The 20,351-nt window shown below is 42.6% G+C and overlaps 1 pseudogene; it reads left to right on the top strand.

Moving 5' to 3' along the window:
- Positions 1 to 1,002: 1,002 nt before the first annotated feature.
- LOC147981386 (protein FAR1-RELATED SEQUENCE 5-like) lies at positions 1,003 to 2,634 on the top strand (annotated as a pseudogene).
- The last annotated feature ends 17,717 nt before the right edge of the window (positions 2,635 to 20,351 follow it).

The raw sequence follows: 20,351 nt of genomic DNA, 5'->3' as shown, positions 1-20,351 counted from the left end.
AGGGTAAAATATTGTGCTTTCAACCGATCACGTCCACGACCAGAACCACGTCTAGATCCAGTAGGTCAAGTACTCCTTCTCGTCCCCTTCCTTCTGTCCGACAAGCCCGGCGAGAGGAACCAATTCACCGTCGTCGGCATCGTCCTCTTCCTCCTCCTGGTCCCTTTCACTATAAAAGATGTGCCCGGTGGCAAGAAGAAGAATAAGCCAGGACATCCCCGGGGGCAGTGTCGTCGTCGGCGGCGCTATAGAACTGGCCCCCGGCCGATCCCATCGCTTCCGGACTTGCATCCTAAGGTATGAATCGCCCGAATCTCAACTTACTTTGATTCACAACCTGCACTTCCTACTTAGATTTGTTTATTCATCATCGATTTAGGTTTCCCTAGTGCATGCAATTCAATTTAGAATTTTTCATCATCCATGGTCACTTCACTAGTTTATGGGGGACCCAGTTTTATGGACGTTTATGATCGCTTGCCATAACATGTACAAGGAGCAAAGTTTAAAATTCCACGCAAGATTTTGTACTAGGTTTTGCATTTTTTTTGTCCTTCATATTTTTATTCATGTGAATGCTGATGCAGGAAGACATGGCGGATGTAAGTCATGAGTCAATGATGGAGTACTATCATATTGCCAACAAGTTGTTTAATAGTGAGGATGAAGGTTATACATTCTATAACAAATATGGTCTTGAGAAAGGTTTTGGTGTCAAGAGAAGCTATGTCGAGTTGGATGGATCCAACTGCCATATAATTTTTAGGAAATCTATGTGTGGTCGTGAAGGGGTTCGTGAAGAGAAGCAAATGAAGAGGAAGATGGAAGAAAGAAAGAGGAGGCCATGGAGTATAACTCATGTAGGGTGTAAAGCTAAATTGGTGATTGCAAGACAGGAGGAAACATGTCAGTGGTTTGTGAAGGATTTCATCGATGAACACAACCATCCTCTAGCCCCACGCGATCTGTCGTGTCTTTTGCGTTCACACAGAAGAATTAGTGATGAGGAGAAAGCGAACATTGCAGACATGGAAAAATCTGGGATCAGAAATCACCATATTATGGATATTATGTGCATGCAATACGGTGGATATGATGAGGTTGGATGCATTATGAGGGACATTTACAATTTTTGCCATGCTAACAAGCAGGAATCAATTGCTTCCAGGGATGCTCACATAGTGATCAATCACATGGTGGCCAGACAAGATCGAGATTCAGATTTTTTCTTCTTCAGGTACTTGGTTGATGAAGCTGGTCATCTGACTTGACTACGAGGCTTTCAGAGATGTTATTGTTTTTGATAGCACATATAGAACCAATAAGTACAATCTGCCATTTGCGACGTTTTTCAGGTTGAATCACCACCACAGCACTGTTATTTTTGCATGCAGTATCATTTTACCTGAAACAAGCCATTCATAGGAGTGGATGTTACGGACCTTTTCTAATGCTATGGGATAGAAGCATCCTATATCTGTGATCACGGATGGGGAACTTGCAATGCAGAGAGCAATCAGGGTGGTGTGGCCTAACTCAAACCATAGGCTCTATATATGGCACATTTAGTAGAACATTGTACGTCATCTGCATGATGACGCGGTAAAGGAGGAATTCAGATCTTTCATATATGATACATCTTCCATTGAAGAGCATGAGAGAAAATGGTTACAATTCTTACAACGGAATAAAGTAACAAGTGAGGACTCCTGGCTGCATCAGATGTATAAGATGAGAAAACTGTGGTGTGCTCCATATGTAGAGGGTCGTTGTTTCTTAGGATTGAGCAGCAATCAGCGGAGTGACAGTTTAAACTCGATGCTACATACGCATCTTGAGGCTAAGATGACGTTTAAAATGCTACAGCACTATGAGCGTTGCCTTGCGTCGCGACGCTTGAACGAGGCTCTCCAAGACATCGAGGCCTTGCAGTCCGTTTCGTTCATAGAGGAAAATGATTCAAGTCTTGAGAAACATGCCGCAAAAGTTTTCACTCCTGTTGTGTTTAAGTTGGTCATATGGAGCATAAATGTTGTAAGAAAATGTGAGATCAGAGAGGTACTTGATGCAGCAGAAGTTACCACATATGTTGTGTCTAAGAAGGAAAGAATGGATAAAAAGATCGAAGTGTGCACGGAGTCGAAGGAAGGTCTGCTTCGTAGTATTAGTTGTTCTTGCCGCAAATTGGAATGCGCAGGCAGACCATGTTCCCACATATTTTACATATTAGAAATTTTACAAGAAGAAACACTATCCGGGTGTTGTGTTCCCACTAGGTGGACAATGAGTGCAAAATGTGCATTCACACCAACCAGGAAGAGCGAGATGTATGAATACTCTCCGACCCTACAAAGGAATCGTAAGTTAAGGAATTTTAGTCACGCATCATGTTTCAAGGCATGCCACTCTGATGAGGCTTTTCAGCATCTAAAAAGGGTTTTGGAAGGACAAGATATTTGCAAGGGATCAACAAGTGAACAAGCTGATAGTAAGGGATCAACTAATGCTCATGGTAACATCATTAGGTTTGGCCCCTTGATGCCACAATCGGCTAACCTTGATGGTGAAGGTTTCGATAAGGTTCTGGATCACGTGCATGTGCCAGGCCGAGGTGCTCCGAAGAAAAGGCAATAGGCAAAGATAAAGAAGACAAGATCACATGGTAGATGTAGCTATTGTCATGAGGCAAATGTTCACAATCGACGTACGTGCGCCAAATTGATAGAGGTACCTAATATGTCGTAATTTAATGTTTGCTTGTGTCCAAATATATTCCATGTCATTAATTATATCCTTCTGTGTAGGATCTCAAAGCAGAACTTTGAGAGCTACAACATTGTGCGCACGGTCGGACAGCAAGTACGTCGACGATCAACGTGATGTTGGCGTTAGCATTGTTGTCTATGTCTAGTACTGTGTGACCTTGTCTCTAAAATAAACTTCATTCTGTCAGTTAGTCGCGACTTCCTCATAATGTATGACTCAGCTATTTGGTGGTCCACTCTCTTGTAATAGTATGAGTTTGGCATATTTTTTTTGCATTTTATATGTGAGTTTTTAAAGTGCAACCTCAAGAACCATGGTTTCTTCGTGGCCAGCGTGTAGCTTGTTAATTATGCACCAGAAAATTTGGAAATACATGTACTGGAGGAATTATATTTCGCTCCCGAAAAAATATTACCGATAAATCCGAAAAAATACATCAGTCATCCATGCTCTCCAATTGAAAAAAAATTACACTCAAGCCAGTTTTCGTAAAAAATGTGATTTTTTCAACATCTCCAAATCACCCAAAATTTATTATGCATGCTCAAATAAATGTGCCAAACATGTCTATGAAAGAAATTTAGAAAAAATGTTTCCTACAATTCCCCTTAAAGTGTAGACCGATGTTTTGATCAGTGAGTCTACATGGCAGTATAAATTAAAAAAATAAATAAATTATAAAACCTTGAAAGCCTATCTACATTTGTGCAACATATCAAGTGTGCAAAATAAGAGCTGACTTAGAGGAGGTCAAAAAAATTACGGTTAAACACGAGGGACCATTTGGTCTCACTTAAGCGTTGTTGAGGCCACCCCAAACCCTAGAGAAGCAGCGTCAAGGCCACTAATATGATTCCTTATTGTGATTAGCTAGCTAGTTCTACGCTTGCCACTAATATATCCTTCTATCATGTTTGAATAATAATTGCCATGTTGTAAATATTTGTAGAAACTATGGACAACCCCCGAGACGAAGCAACAGAAGCGGTGTTGGGGGACATAATCGCACAAGGAAGTGATGCCGTCTTCTCGTTTCTCAATGACACCGATGGTATGGAAGGACAGGGTGAAGAAGGAGACCGTGATGACGGCTGCGGTGACCCAATGACGGTGCAAGAAGGAGATCGTGATGATGGCTCCGGTGACCGAACCGAGTTCGGCCAGGTATATATATTAGTTAATCCTGTGCTGACTAGCTAATTGATGCATTCATTGTTTTGGTATGTACACATATTAATTAACTCTCGTCTTTCTTCTTTTTTCTAGCCCTCCGGATCGAGCACAACTTCGGTAAAGAGACGAGGCCCGAAGAAAAAGTTGCACTCGGATGAAAGGTTTGAGATCACAGCAATCGCGTGCGACGGCCAACCAATTGAACCCATCCGAAGAAAGGAAGCATTTGCTGCTCAGTGCGGTATAAGCCTAAGAACGAAGACCCGGAGGTGTCTTATGTCAATGATATGCAGAAAGATGATCTTTGGACTGAGCTGAAGTCAAATTTCACCCTACTGCCAGAGGAGGATCTGGAGAAGCCAGTTAAAGAGCAATTAATCAAGTATGATGCTCTTAAGAAGACGGTAGACCTATTCAGGAGGTGGAAGAATGAGCTGAAAAGGTTTGTCAACAAAGAAGAGACACCAGAATTCATCAGCAAATATGAGAAGATCAGAGATCACTGGCTCGCATTTGTGGCCCACAAGACAGCAGAGAAGAGTAAGAAGATGTCAGCGACAAACAAGCAAAATGCTGCGAAGAAGAAGCTTCACCATCGCATGGGGTTAGGTGGCTACCTCAAAGCCCGGCCTAAGTGGGCGAAGGCTGAGAATGATCTGCTTGATAAAGGGATCGGACCAGAGACAACGAACTGGTCAGACCGATGCCGGACTTGGTTCTTCGGGGCTAGCGAAACCTTGGACCCTGTATCAGGGAAGTGCCTTTTGATACGTCTCCAATGTATCTATAATTTTTGATTGCTCCATGCTATATTATCTAATGTTTTAGACAATATTGGGCTTTATTTTCCACTTTTATATTATTTTTGGGACTAACCAATTAACCTGAGGCCCAGCCCAGATTTGTTGTTTTTTGCCTATTTCAGTGTTTCGAAGAAAAGGAATATCAAACGGAGTCAAAACGGAACGAAATCAACTGGAGAAGTTATTTTTGGAAGGAAAGCTACCGGATGGACTTAGACCCCACGTCAGGAGATAAGGGAGGTGCTCACGAGGGTGGGGGCGCGCCCACCCCCCTAGGGCGCGCCCCCCTGCCTCGTGGGGCCCCCGAAGGTCCACCAACGTACTTCCTGCACCCATATATACACACGTACCCTAAAACTTCCAGAACAGAGATTAGATCGGGAGTTCCGCCGCCGCAAGCCTCTGTAGCCACCAAAAACCAATTGGGACCCTGTTCCGGCACCTTACCGTGGGGGGGATCCCTCACCGGTGGCCATCTTCATCATCCCGGCGCTCTCTGTCACAAGGAGGGAGTAGTTCACCCTCGGGGCTGAGGGTATGTACCAGTAGCTATGTGTTTGATCTCTCTCTCTCTGTCGTGTTCTTGATTTGGCACGATCTTCATGTATCGCGAGCTTTGCTATTATAGTTGGATCTTATGTTTCTTCTCCCCCTCTTTTCTCTTGTAATGGATTGAGTTTTCCCCTTGAAGTAATCTTATCGGATTGAGTCTTTGAAGAATTGAGAACACTTGATGTATGTCTTGCCGTGCGTATCTGTGGTGACAATGGGGTATCATGTGATTCACTTGATGTATGTTTTGGTGATCAACTTGCGGGTTCCGCCCATGAACCTATGCATAGGGGTTGGCACACGTTTTCGTCGTGATTCTCCGGTAGAAACTTTGGGGCACTCTTTGAGGTTCTATGTGTTGGTTGAATAGATGAATCTGAGATTGTGTGATGCATATCATATAATCATACCCACAGATACTTGAGGTGACATTGGAGTATCTAGGTGACATTAGGGTTTTGGTTGATTTGTGTCTTAAGGTGTTATTCTAGTACGAACTTTAGGGCTTTTTGTGACACTTATAGGAATAGCCCAATGAATTGATTGAAAAGAATAACTTTGAGGTGGTTTCATACCCTACCATAATCTCTTTGTTTGTTCTCCGCTATTAGTGACTTTGGAGTGACTCTTTGTTGCATGTTGAGGGACAGTTATGTGATCCAATTATGTTATTATTGTTGAGAGGACTTGCACTAGTGAAAGTGTGAACCATAGGCCTTGTTTCAGCTCATTGCAATACTGTTTACGCTCACTTTTACCACTTGTTACCTTGCTGTTTTTATATTTTCAGTTTACAAAAACCTATATGTACCATCCATATTGCATTTGTATCACCATCTCTTCGCCGAACTAGTGCACCTATACAGTTTACCATTGTATTGGGTGTGTTGGGGACACAAGAGACTCTTTGTTATTTGGTTGCAGGGTTGCTTGATAGAGACCATCTTCATCATACGCCTCCTACGGATTGATAAACCTTAGGACATCCACTTGAGGGAAATTTGCTACTGTCCTACAAACCTCTGCACTTGGAAGCCCAACAATGTCTACAAGAAGAAGGTTGTGTAGTAGGCATCAAGCTCTTTTCTGGCGCCGTTGCCGGGGAGGCTAGGTAAGTGAAGGTACATCTTTAGATCTTGCAATTGAATCTTTTTGTTTCTTGTTTTAGCACTAGTTTAGTTTATAAAAGAAAGCTACAAAAAAATGGAATTGAGTTTGTCTCATACACTTCATCTTTTTAATATCTTTCGTGAGTATGATGGAAAGGAAAATTGTGCCAAAGTGTTAGAAGAAGAATGCATTAAAATGTTTCACACTAAATCTTTGAATGATGAGCATGATTGCAATGTTGTTAGTATGAATTCCTTGAATATCCATGATGCTAATGATATGAAAAGGCCCAAGCTTGGGGAAGCTATGTTCGATGAAGATGATATTTTTTGTCCCCCAAGCTTTGATGAACAAATTTACTATGACGAAAGCATGCCTCCTGTCTAGGATGATTATTGTGATGACACGTATGCTATAAAGGATAATGATAACCATGAAACTTGTCATATTGATCTTAATTTTCAATCACATGATAGTTATTTTGTTGAGTTTGCTCCCACTACTATGCATGAGAACAAATTTGCTTATGTGGAGATTAGTAAATTTTCTATGCAAGTAGATCATGAAAAGAATGCTTTAGGTGCTGGTTATATTGTTGAATTCATTCATGATGCTAATGAAAATTACTATGAGGGAGGAGTATATGCTTGTAGGAATTGCAATAATATCAAGTTTCCTCTCTATGTGCTTAAAGTTTTAAAATTATGCTTGTTTTACCTTCCTATGCTAGTTGATTATTGTTCCCATAAGTTGTTTGCTCACAAAATCCCTATGCATAGGAAGTGGGTTAGACTTAAATGTGATAGTGATATTCTACATGATGCTCTCTTTATGTTTAAATTCATATCTTTTTGTGAGCATAATTGAAATCATCATGCCTAGCTAGGGGCGTTAAACGATAACGCTTGTTGGGAGGCAACCCAATTTTATTTTAGTTTTTTGCTTTTTAGTTACGTCTAGTAATAAATAATCCATATAGCTTCTATTTAGATGTGGTTTTATGATTTAATTAGTGTTTGTGCCAAGTAGAACCTTTGGGAAGACTTGGGTGAAGTCTTTATGATCATGCTGTAAAAATACAGAAACTTTAGCGCTCACGAGATTAGCTAGAACTTTTTACTGGAGAGTGCTATTTAGTTGATTCTTTTTTCAGATGATTACTAGAAAAATTCCTCAGGTCTACAAATTGATTTTAGAATTTTTGGAGTTCCATAAGTTTACGGTTGATACAGATTACTACAGACTGTTCTGTTTTAGACAGATTCTGTTTTCTATGTGTTGTTTGCTTATTTTGATGAATCTATGGCTAGTAAAATAGTTTATAAACCATAGAAGAGTCGAAATACAGTAGGTTTAACACCAATATAAATAAATAATGAGTTCATTACAGTACGATGAAGTAGTGTTTTGTTTTCTTTCACTAACGGAGCTTACGAGTTTTCTGTTAAGTTTTGTGTTGGGAAGTTTTCATGTTTTGGTTAAAGATTCGATGGACTATGGAATAAGGAGTGGAAATAGCCTAAGCTTAGGGATGCCCAAGGCACCCCAAGGTAATATTCAAGGATAACCAAGCGTCGAAGCTTGGGGATGCCCGGGACGGCATCCCCTCTTTCGTCTTCATTCATCGATAACTTTACTTGGAGCTATATTTTTTCACCACATGATATGTGTTTTGCTTGGAGCGTCATGTCATTTTATTTTCTTTTTCTTTCTATTTGAATAAAGTATCAAGATCTGAAATTATTAAATGGGAGAGTCTTCGCATAGTTACATATTTATTCGACTACTCATTGATCTTCACTTATATCTTTCGGAATAGTTTGTTGTTTGCTCTAGTGCTTCACTTATATCTTTTAGAGCACGTTGGTGGTTTTATTTAGAAGAAATAGATGAACTCTCATGCTTCACTTAGATTATTTTGAGATTCTTAAATAACATGGTAATTTTCTTAAATAATCCTAATATGCTAAGCATAACAGATTTGTAAGAATTCTTATGAGTGTGTTGAATGCTAAGAGAAGTTTGATGCTTGATAATTGTTTTGAGATATGGAGGTGATAATATTAAAGTTGTGCTAGTCGAGTAGTTGTGAATTCGAGAAATTCTTGTGTTGAAGTTTGCAAGTCCTGTAGCATGCACATATGGTAAACGTTATGTAACAAATTTGAAACAAGAGGTGTTTTTTGATTATCCTCCTTATGAATGGCGGTCGGGGATGAGCGATGGTCTTTTCCTACCAATCTATCCGCCTAGGAGCATGCACGTAGTGCTTTGGTTTTTGATGGCTTGTAGATTTTTGCAATAAGTATATGAGTTCTTTATGACTAATGTTGAGTTCATGGATTATACGCACTCTCACCTTTCCATCATTCCTAGCCTCTTCGGTACCGTGCATTGCCCTTTCTCACATTGAGAGTTGGTGCAAACTTCGCCGGTTCATCCAAACCCCGTGATATGATACGCTCTTTCACACATAGACCTCCTTATATCTTCCGCAAAGCAGCCACCATAGCTACCTATTATGGCATTTCCATAGCCATTCCAACATATATTGCCATGCAACTTTCCACCATACCGTTCTTAATGACACATTCATCATTATCATATTTCTTAGCATGATCATGTAGTTGACATAGTATTAGTGGCAAAGCCACCATTCATAATTCTTTCATACATGTCACTCTTGATTCATTGCATATCCCGGTACACCACCGGAGGCATTCATATAGAGTCATACTTTGTTCTAGTATCGACTTGTAAATAAATAGAAGTGTGATGATCATCATTCAATAGAGCAATGTCCCATAAAAGAGAAAGGCCAAAGAAAAAAAAGAAGGCCCAAAAAAAAAGAAAAAAGGGGGCAATGCTACTATCCTTTTACCACACTTGTGCTTCAAAGTGGCACCATGATCTTCATGATAGAGAGTCTCTTGTTCTGTCACTTTCATATACTAGTGGGAATTTTTCATTATAGAACTTGGCTTGTATATTCCAACGATGGGCCTCCTCAAGTGCCCTAGGTCTTCGTGAGCAAGCAAGTTGGATGCACACCCACTTAGTTTCTTTTGTTGAGCTTTCATACATTTATAGCTCTAGTGCATCCGTTGCATGGCAATCCCTACTCCTCGCATTAACATCAATAGATGGGCATCTCCATAGCCCATTGATTAGCCTCATTGATGTGAGACTTTCTCCTTTTTGTCTTCTCCACATAACCCCCATCATCATATTCTATTCCACCCATAGTGCTATATCCATGGCTCGTTCTCATGTATTGCATGAAGGTTTATAAGTTTGAGATTACTAAAGTATGAAACAATTGCTTGGCTTGTCAGCGGGGTTGTGCATGACGAGAGCATTCTTGTGTGACGAAAATGGAGCATGACTAAACTATATGATTTTGTAGGGATGAACTTTCTTTGGCCATGTTCTTTTGAGAAGACATAATTGCTTAGTTAGTATGCTTGAAGTATTATTATTTCTATGTCAATATGAACTTTTGTCTTGAATCTTTCGGATCTGAATATTCATATCACAGGTAAGAAGAATTACATTGAAATTATGCCAACTAGCATTCCACATCAAAAATTATCTTTTTTGTCATTTACCTACTCGAGGACGAGCAGGAATTAAGCTTGGGGATGCTTGATACGTCTCCAACGTATCTATAATTTTTGATTGTTGCATGTTATATTATCTACTGTTTTAGACAATATTGGGCTTTATTTTCCACTTTTATATTATTTTTAGGACTAACCTATTAACCGGAGGCCCAGCCCAGATTTGTTGTTTTTTGCCTATTTCAGTGTTTCAAAGAAAAGGAATATCAAACAAAGTCGAAACGGAACGAAATCAACTGGAGAAGTTATTTTTGGAAGGAAAGCTACCGGATGGACTTGGACCCCACGTCAGGAGATAAGGGAGGTGCTCACGAGGGTGGGGGCACGCCCACCCCCCTAGGGCGCGCCCACTGCCTCGTGGGGCCCCCGAAGCTCCACCGACGTACTTCCTGCACCGATATATACTCACGTACCCTAAAACTTCCAGAACAGAGATTAGATCGGGAGTTCAAGCGCTAGAGGAACGAGAAGTAGCTCGCAGCAAGTGACCTGCCGAAACTACCCCTAAAGCTACCCCGCCATCTCAGCGGAGAAGCAGCGTGGCTTCCACCGAGCTGCTTCAGCCGGATCATGTCTTGACGGCTCCTGCTAGCTACCCCGTGGATGCTATCACGGAGTCTCAACATTGCCACCTTATGACGCAATGGCAGAACTTTAAAGTCAAAGCGGCTGTCGGCCCTGTTCGACCTCCTGAACCCGGCGCAACTTTTCATTGGCGTCCGATTAAAGAAGGATATGCTAGGGTGACGGTGGACGAAATAACGGAGGGATTTGAGGGCCTCCAGCTTGACTACCCTACCGGTGAAGGGGAGACTAGGCTGGGTTCTGCTCTGAAGACTCCATGCCTATGGCGGAAGGAGCTCATCAACCTTCCGAACTGGACGCCTCCGCCTCCTCCTCCTCCTCCGGCGAGTCAGGGCACTCCGCCTCCTCCACCGCCTCCTCCTCCGGCGAGTGACGATCAGGGCACTCAGCCTCGTTCTCCGGCGCGTGGCGGCACTCCACCTCCTTCTCCGCCTGCGCCGGCGCGCCCGAGCAGCCAGCCTCCTCCTTCTCCGCCTCGTCAGCAAGGGCGGAAGAGACCCGCCGCCGCTCCGGCTGCTCCGGTGCGTCGTAGTCCTTCTCCTCCGCCTCGTAAGCAAGGAAAGAAGACAGCTGCAACCACTCTGTCTGCTCTGCCGGCGTCTAGCAGTACAGCCAGAGGCGGGAGGCAATACAGATTCGGTCCTTCTCTGAAGACTCCGGAGAAGTTACCATACGAGATGACCCCGGAGGAGAACGCGAAGATCGTGCAAGCCGAAGTGAAGAACTTTTTTCAAGGGGTGAAAGCAAAGAAACATCCACCTATGGAGGAGAAGGTAGATCCGGTGAAAGCGAAGCGCACTCTGGCTGCCCTGACAAAACCACCAAAGTCTCCGCTGAAAGGAAACTATGAGCACATTATTGGAAAGACATTTGTCAAAGCGGAGCGGTCGGGAAGTACTGTCAGTGATCAAAGGATAAAAGAACGATGAGCTGGGAAAAAAATTGCCCAGCTCGGCGAACAAGCGAACCAATCTGTCCCCCGCTCAAGGTGTCTAGCGACATCGTTGCTAATGATCCGAGGATGGTGCCCGGTTGTAGCAATCTTGGAGATTACCTGCCCGATGATGTACATTATGATTTCTTGGAGGTGGTACACAGATATGAGTACGGTAAGCCTCTCGTCAAAGATCAAAGATCTCTAACAACGATGATGCGAAGATTGCATGATTGGTACATGAAAACCTCTAGAGAGTCTGGGGGGAGGAATACTTTGACGCTGAGAGTTAGAGAGGAGCATGACCTTGTTGGAATTGAACTATTGAATGTTCCATTTGAGGAGTTCTTCCAGTTTTTCAATCAAAGGGCCCTTGATAAAGCAACGGTCACTTGCTACTGTCTGTAAGTAGTACTACTTCTGTCATTAAGTCTCTCTATATAGGTCAGCTCTTTCATTGCATGTATTCATAATTATCCTCACTATATTATGCAGATTGAAGATCGCCGAATTGAAGAAAAGACAAGTCGGTGATATTGGGTTCATTAACACAAATCGCATAGAAGCAACTGAGGCCGAATATCATGCCGAAGATACCGAGGCCAACTTGCTACGATCGTTGGTAATAAATGAAAACAAAGATATAATACACTTTCCTTACAACTTCAAGTGAGTGTTACTTTCTTGTGCATATTCGGTTTCCCTTATATATTAGTCTAGGTTATAGTAATTTAATTGATGAGTTATGCATGTGTGTGCAGTTTCCACTGGATTCTCCTAGCGATTAAGCTTGAGAAAGGACTAGTAACCGTCTTAGACTCGAGACGAAAAGATCTCCAGGAATATGTGGACATGACTCAAATGCTCGAGAAGTAAGTTAAATCGATCATTATCCACCATATCAGCAACTTTGTTCATTTCCTGATATCAAGTAATTGTTTTCTTTGTCTGGCAAGGTTTGGATAAAATTCACCAAAAAATCTCCGGGACTGCCGAAGAAGCTGCAATTTAGACACCCGAAAGTAAGTACTATAGTAGCATGTTCCGCGCGTCTCCTAGTGATTCAAGCCCTAGTTTCATCAATATCATTTGGCATGCTTGCTTATCAGTTTAATTGACCTCTATTTCTTATAAAGTGGTTGTGGCAGGATCAAGGGAATGATTTCTGTGGATACTACGTTTGCGAGTCCATCCTCCACACGACCCGTGAATGGGGTACTCTGACGAACAATATGAAGTGCATAAGCAATAATATTCACAATTTTATTTTATTACCATCATTTGTGTTGCGTTTCATATATATATATATATGTATGTATTGACCCCCTTCTTCAAATTAGATCTTTCAGATGCGGGTTGAACTCCTACCACCAGATCGTATGCGAGCAATTCAAGAGGAATTGGCGGCATTCTTCCTTGACCACGTGATCGCTGAAGACGGAGAATACTATGTGGATCTTGTGTTCATATATAATTAGGAGATTGTATTGTAAGAGATAATTATTGTATATATGTAGCCGGTAGTGTCGGATAGATATACGAGAACTTGTTGTTCGACCAATCTCTCGGAGAAGGAGAGGTGGTCGATATCACTTCTCTCTGTATGCATATATGTTCATGACGATCTTCTGTTTCCTTCGTTTGCTTACTAGATAGCTAGCGTGTCTAGTCCTCTCTATACGTATATAGTACGTAGCGTTGACCAAGCACGGACATAAGAGAGGACACTTCTCTCCATTAATTAGCTAGCTAACACAATATATGAAACATCTAAATTAACCCCCCTAAACCCCCAACCCCCCCCCCCCCTTCAAAGAAAACAAAAACCCCAGCCCCTGAAATGCTGACGCGTGGACGCCTATTGGTCCCGATTGGTGCCACCAACCGGGACCAAAGGCCCTCCTGCCTGGGCTCGCCGCACCGGCCACGTGAAGGCCCATCTGTCCCGGTTCGTGTAGGAACCGGGACTAAAGGGCCAGGGCATTAGTAACGACCCTTTAGTCCAGGTTCAACAACCGGGACAAAAGGCCCGTATGAACCGGGACAAATTGCCCCTTTTCTACTAGTGGCTGCCGCTCCCGGAGCTCTTTTGACGACGAGCATGGTGTGCTCCATATGTATGCTATACTTGGATCATGGTGACAATGAGACAAACCTCACAACTTTTGCTCCTCACAGTACCCCAGTGAGAAGGTTTCTGTGCTTACTATGTTGCTACGGAAAATGTTTGGAGATCACTAGTAGAAAAAGGGCCTTCAGTGCCGGTTCATAAGGGCCTTTAGTCCCGGTTCTGGAACCGGGACTAAAATGTCGGTACTAATGCCTCTTCTTTTAGTCCCGGTTCAATCCAGAACCGAGACTAAAGGGCGCGGCCACGTGGAGCTCCACCTTTAGTCCCGGTTGGTAACACCAACCGGGACTACAGGAAATTTTATGATTTTTTTTGAAAAAAAAATTTGAAATTTTTTTTTGAATTTTTTTTTGTTTTCAAATTTCTGAATTATAATAACCTATGTAATCACCACCCCTCATCACTTCTCAATGTATCCTCTAATCACCCCTCATCATTCCAAATCATCTAACTTCCCGAACGGTCACCCATCCTCCCACTCCCCCAGCCTGAGCACGCTTAACTTCCGGGTTCTATTCTCCCTCGCTCCAAGTCTGCACTTGTTGTTTTCCTGACAATACTAATATGTCAATCCTATTAACCTTCAGAAATTTTGCTTGAGCATGAAGTGACACATTTCATAGTTTTATTTTGAAACTATTGTTTAAAAAAAATTTATTTAGTAACACTAATATTCTAGAATAATTAGTTTGACCATTGTTTGACCACAGTTTGACCACAGTTTGACCAGATTTGACCAAAATTGGAATAACTGAAATAATTATTTAGTAACACTAATATTCTAGAATAATTAGTTTGACCATTGTTTGACCACAGTTTGCCCACTGTTTGAATTTTTTCGATTTTTTTCACTCTAGATCTTAAAAGCCCCGTAACTTTTTTTCTATTAGGTTTTTGAGGATTTTGAAAATGTTTAACGGGATTCGCCCCGTTAAATTCGGATGTAACATTTCGAGTAGATGATTTTTCATATAAAAAACTTTTTCATCCGAGTTAGTATGCAAAAGTTATGCCCATTTTTACAAATTTCAGAGATTTTGCAAATAAAGTCAAAATTCACATTTGAAATTTTCACAAAAACTAGACCACATATCACATGGGAAACTTATTTTCTTTTATTTTTTTGACATATCCATCATTTTCTTTTATTTTTTTAAAACTGAAAAGGCGATCCAGGGGGGTAGAGTTTGAAAATGGGACCTTTAGTACCGGTTCGTGGCACGAACCGGGACTAAAGGTCTCATCCCCATTAGTCCCGGTTCGTGCCTCAAACCGGGACTAAAGGTCTAATCTTTAGTCTCGGTTTGAGGCACGAACCGGGACTAATGGTTGTGGGCCAGGAGCGAGGCCCATTGGTCCCGGTTCATCCCACCAACCGGGACCAAAAGGTCCAGATGAACCGGGACCAATGGCCCACGTGGCCCGGCCGGCCCCCTGGGCTCATGAAACGGGACCAATGCCCCCATTGGTCCCGGTTCTGGACTGAACCGGGGCTAATGGGGTTACCCGGCCTGGACCAAAGCCCCCTTTTCTACTTGTGGATGAAGCATGATATTTTGCATCAGTTCTATTGTTTCAAATCTTGCCTTCTCCAAGCATACATCTCTTTACCCACGAGCCAAGGATACATATATTGAGGTAATATATCTCTTCTCCACGGATACATCTCCTTCCTTCCGTCGCCTATAAGGAAGATATATTGATGTACTCCCTTTGTAAAGAAATATAAGAGCGTTTAGATCACTAATGTAGTGATCTAAACTGTCTTATATTTCTTTACAAGAGGGAGTAACAAATGTTTTAATGCATGACTCATGACATATTATTTTTGTAGCATTTCTAGTGTTCCTTCAACTTTTGATTTTTATTCATAACAAGTAAATCTGAGATTACATGATTTTTCTAAGAATGTGTTGAACAATTCTTTTAATTATATGATTTTGTAAAGCACGAACATTTATAATTAAAAGAAGAACTAAAAAGGCATTCAACATTTATTAATTTCATGACAATCTTACTAAAATATATTAACAACATTATTACATAAACACATTTTCAATAAGATGAAAAAAATTAAAATGTATTCAACACTTTTTTTAATCGCATAAACATTTCTATAAATGTGTTGTATATTTTTTTATTACATGGATTTTAATAAAGAAATGTTTTTGAATAACAGAAAAATTTGTAGAAAATACACCGAACACTTTTTGAATTACATGACTTTCTTTGTATAAATGTGTCAAACACTTTTTTATTTACATGAATATTTTTCTAATCTATTAATTCATCATCTTCAGCTAGGAGTTCGATGAATTACCCACCATAGTAATCTAGCTGATATTTATCTTATAAGCTGAACTACCCCATCATATCATTCCGATAACTTGGGCACGTCAGTATATGACGCCCGCCGGCAGTAAATTAGACTACAGTTGTCTCTATACTGTGTTGCGGTGTTCACTGATATTAATTAGGGAGCAAATGGGAATATTTTCAAACTCATCATGCACATCTCTTCCAATGGTCAGAGGCGCTCAGCAGCATCCCTTCCGTTTACAGCCGGCCTACGCGCACAGCAAAGTATCCGTGTAAGATGTCAAACCAACACGTTGGCTCTATCTTTAAATAAATAAAATAAAAAACGAACCAGCATACAATCAACCACAACTAGAGAAAGGACCAGCGCGCAAGTAGCCAACAATCAACGACAACTAGAGATATGATGCCTGCTGATCGATCTCGGGAACAGACTGCTGCACGACAGTCATGACGATAGTCCTCCTCCGGCCAGCGCGCATGCCAACCCATGTCGGTCCTTGACCTCAGTCGCCCGCCTCCCATCCGCCATGCCTGCCCCACCTCCGTTATGTCCACCGTCTCCTCCGCTGTCACGCCAAACTCTCCCCCTGCCTCCGCGGCCGCCACGCTACACAGGTAGGGTAGCACGGGCGGCCAGCCGGGCACAACAATTCGTGCACCAACGAATCGAATCCAACCAAATCACCCTTGCCAGTTGCCATCCGTCCAAGGCCCCAAACTGGCAACAGAGAGTGGAAACCTGTCGTCCAGACCAGACCACAACAGACCAGTGCCGAGTACAAAAACAGCTAGCAGCGCCTTCCTCACCCAACCCCAACCCTAGCCTACGACGTCCGTCCAAAACCCCTCTCCCCTTCCGTTTCTCTGCGACCTCGAGCTCGAGCCCTCCCCCGACGACACTCCTACTTGGCCCTCCATCTCCGCCTTTCCCAGCAGCAGCTGGACTGCATCTCCGCCAGCCACCTCTCCGCCACGCCCCCGCAACACCCACAGTCTCCCCTGCCCCCGCCGCTGTCCCGGGCGCCCTCTCACGTGTCACCGCCCCTTCCTCCGCTCGGAGCACATGCCAACCCGGCTATGGAGATGGTTTCACTGCGGGTCATATCCGTCCAGAGAGGACACACTCCACTATCGCCCGCTGGTGCGCCGCACGCGACTCACCTTCTAGACGCTCTCGGGCCGCTACCACCACACCACATTTTCCGCAATGCCGAGCACAACCCCGGGAGGCGCAAGCGCAACCCCGCCGACTTATGGGCCCTCGGCGCCATGATCAAAGGGGGGCTCTGCCGGGCGTCTTCGTCGGCAACGCCTTCAATTACCGCGCCGAGCTCCTCGACCTCCCCACAACCAAACGCAGGCTGGCATCGGCTATGTGCCCACGCCTCGTTTGAAGATGACACTGGTCTTACGAAACAACGAGGCCTGCCGCGACCTCATCCACGGGATGCTAGCCGACGAGCATGTCCCCGAGAACATCACCCGCAAATGGACTTCGCTGATGAGATCGTCCCCAAGATCGATAGCCTTGAGGGCGTCGTCCCACGATTCAACATCGACATCCACCTGCCGTAGTTACTGGTATCTCTGGTTTTCAGCCATCCACAGGCGGACGATGTTGTAGGAGCTCTGGCGGTACACGACCTGGTGTGCACGATTCGCCATTTGGAGTTGGAGCCTAGTGGCAAGGAGATCGTCAGGCTGTTGTGCCTCCACACCAACGCCTTCCACATCCCGTGCATCAAAGTGTGGTTCTATCAATAGTCAAAGTGCAAATTTGTCGGCGTGAGGTGATGGATTTCTTGGGCTTTAGATTCTGAGGTTAGATATCTGAAGGTGCTTGACTCATACATCTCGGATGCAAAGATGTTGATAGATTACATAGCAGATGAATAAATTGCTTCCCCGCAAAAAAGAAACAAAGAATAAATTCCGAGGTAATAAATATTTGGGAGATGAGACTGGTTTTTCAGCACCTGGGCAGCATCGTCCGTGCAGCAACTAGCCCATACAGATTTTCGCCAGGTCCTGTACCAGAAGTTTGATTAGCAGACCTAGGAGAGCTACCCGTGGGAGCCTGGCAATATATAAAACGAATTTGTGCCTATACTCACACTGTTCATTCGTAGGAAGATTCCACCTCGCCTATTACCGCATCTTTCCATCTCATCAAGGGTGAACGGCCAGATAAAAGGGGGTCGGGACCCGTGTGCTCCTGCACCTTTCCATTTCTTGGTATCTGTGTAAGGTTACAAAGAGCAAAGTGAGCAGTCGGTAGTAGCCATACATCAAATAATTTAACCACTGCTGCATTATTGATTGTGGGAAAAATTGCAGAAGATATGAGCAAATATCACTTATCCCGAATTCATCTAAATAATACTAGTAATTAGTAGCGTGCCAGCCTAGAAAGCAAACCACTTGCTCTTATTTACATCAGATTTGTTAATTAGATGGGTAACATGGATTACTAAGAAGGTTGTCAGGAATTTAGGTATCATGTTATATCAGATAGAAGAATTCATATTTGGATAAGGAGTGAGTAACTATTTATTTTTTCTTAATGCCTAGCTTAATTCTAGATGGGTCATCAAAGTCCAGATTGCAAATCCCTCGGCTCGTCTCACTATTAGCGTCTTTGTCCGAGAATCTGTTTCAAAGCATTTGCCAGTTGAGATAACAAAACAAATTGTTTGCTACTGTATTTCTACACTTAAATGCTTTCAACCTGGTAAAGGTGATTGTAGTTTTTGAATCTATAGGAATGTGGCCAAAGATAGTTATATATAGGAACCGAAGTAAGTAGTTACCAGTAATGCTATGTAGTATAGTGATACATCATTTTAAGCCAACACTATTGACTTTGGGTGCAATAAGAGAAGGTAGTACATACTATCTACAAATGGCAGGTCCATATTACTATTTTGAAATAACTGACAGGAGCAGCATAACTTATCTGCTGCCCTGTTTTCGAGTCGAACGACTAGTCAATGAGTCGTAACTAGAAGTCGACTCAAATACCTCGACTAGTCGATCGGCACAGCACGACTCGTCAAGAGTCGCTAACAGAACAACTCGTCGACTCGAAAACCTTGATCTGATGTGGATATTTATTTTAAGGAATGATGATAAAAGCTCAGCTTCTAGTAACAAATTAGCAACTTTGGATCTCTCGCCCGCTCACCTTGCTGGGCAAGGAAAACCTTGCCAACGGATGGTACCAAATTGGCTTGCTCACACAAACGAGGAAAAAACTTGAAACTGCGGGTAACGAGATGAGTTGCCGGGGAACCAAACCCCTCGCTTCTTTGCTTTGCGAGGCAAGGCAAGCGCTTGCCCAGAATCCAAACGTGAAGTAACCTTTGCTAGATTTACAAGTCATGCCTGATCAGGCATAGCTTTGTTTTTCTTTTACCCATTTAATTTTGCCGGTCTCTGGCAAAGACCCACTCAGAGTGAGAAGTTCACAACCTTTGGGGACAAAAACAAATTTGAATAGGTTTAGTTTTCCTGGTCCCTGACAAAGAGCCACTCAGCGTGAGAAGTTCAGAATTCAATGTGCACTCAATACAAAGTTCAGAATGTTGGGTAGTTGACGATAAAATTATGTCGTAAGCTACATCATGGTCAACAAAAATCTGAAGATTCCAAAATAGGTTCAGTTTGACAACAGCCTAGAAATTCAACAATATAGTAAGAATTCTAGTAGGAAAATAGTGGTCATGATCTGATGGAAAACTCAATCAAAACACAAGATTAGGAGCACACCAAGGGTGCATAAGTAGTAGGCAACGAACAGCAGACTTAAGAGCGCTTCATTAGTCTTAGCAACAAACAGAAATATTTTGTTTTCTCTACTGAATAAAATAATGAAAAATAATGATGTTCATTAGATATGTTAGGCTGCATGTTGTGCAATCCATATAAAAGGAGACTAAGGAGTTCGATATAAAGAGCTCCATATTATTTGACATTATCGATGGAAGGCCATGAAGGATTCATAAATGAAACTAACATCTGTTTACATTCAGCCACCAATAACAGATATCAAGTGAAAACATCAATTAGTAGTACCTAAAAGCAAATATATAAGGGACTAGGTCATTCATACAACTAGGCAGTATCCATTGGATCGCTTGTCGCTTACAAAATATGTAAAGCTAACCAACATTGTTCAAAGCCACAAAAGGGCATGCACCTGAAGAGCACGTTTTGGAATGCTGCCACAGAACTAGACCATTAGGCACACGCAAATGCTGCCACGGAACTAGACCATTAGGCACACGCACGCACACCCAACGACTAGTTTTTACGAAGGCATTTGTGCCACCATGTTAAATGCATGAAGCAGCAAG

The sequence above is a fragment of the Triticum urartu genome, chromosome 3A, assembly GCF_056163025.1.
Source record: "Triticum urartu cultivar PI428250 chromosome 3A, HENAU_Tu73, whole genome shotgun sequence".
Classification (NCBI taxonomy): Eukaryota; Viridiplantae; Streptophyta; class Magnoliopsida; order Poales; family Poaceae; genus Triticum; species Triticum urartu.
The sequence above is the reverse complement of the archived record's forward strand: the minus strand, read 5'-3'. Positions and strand labels throughout refer to the sequence as shown.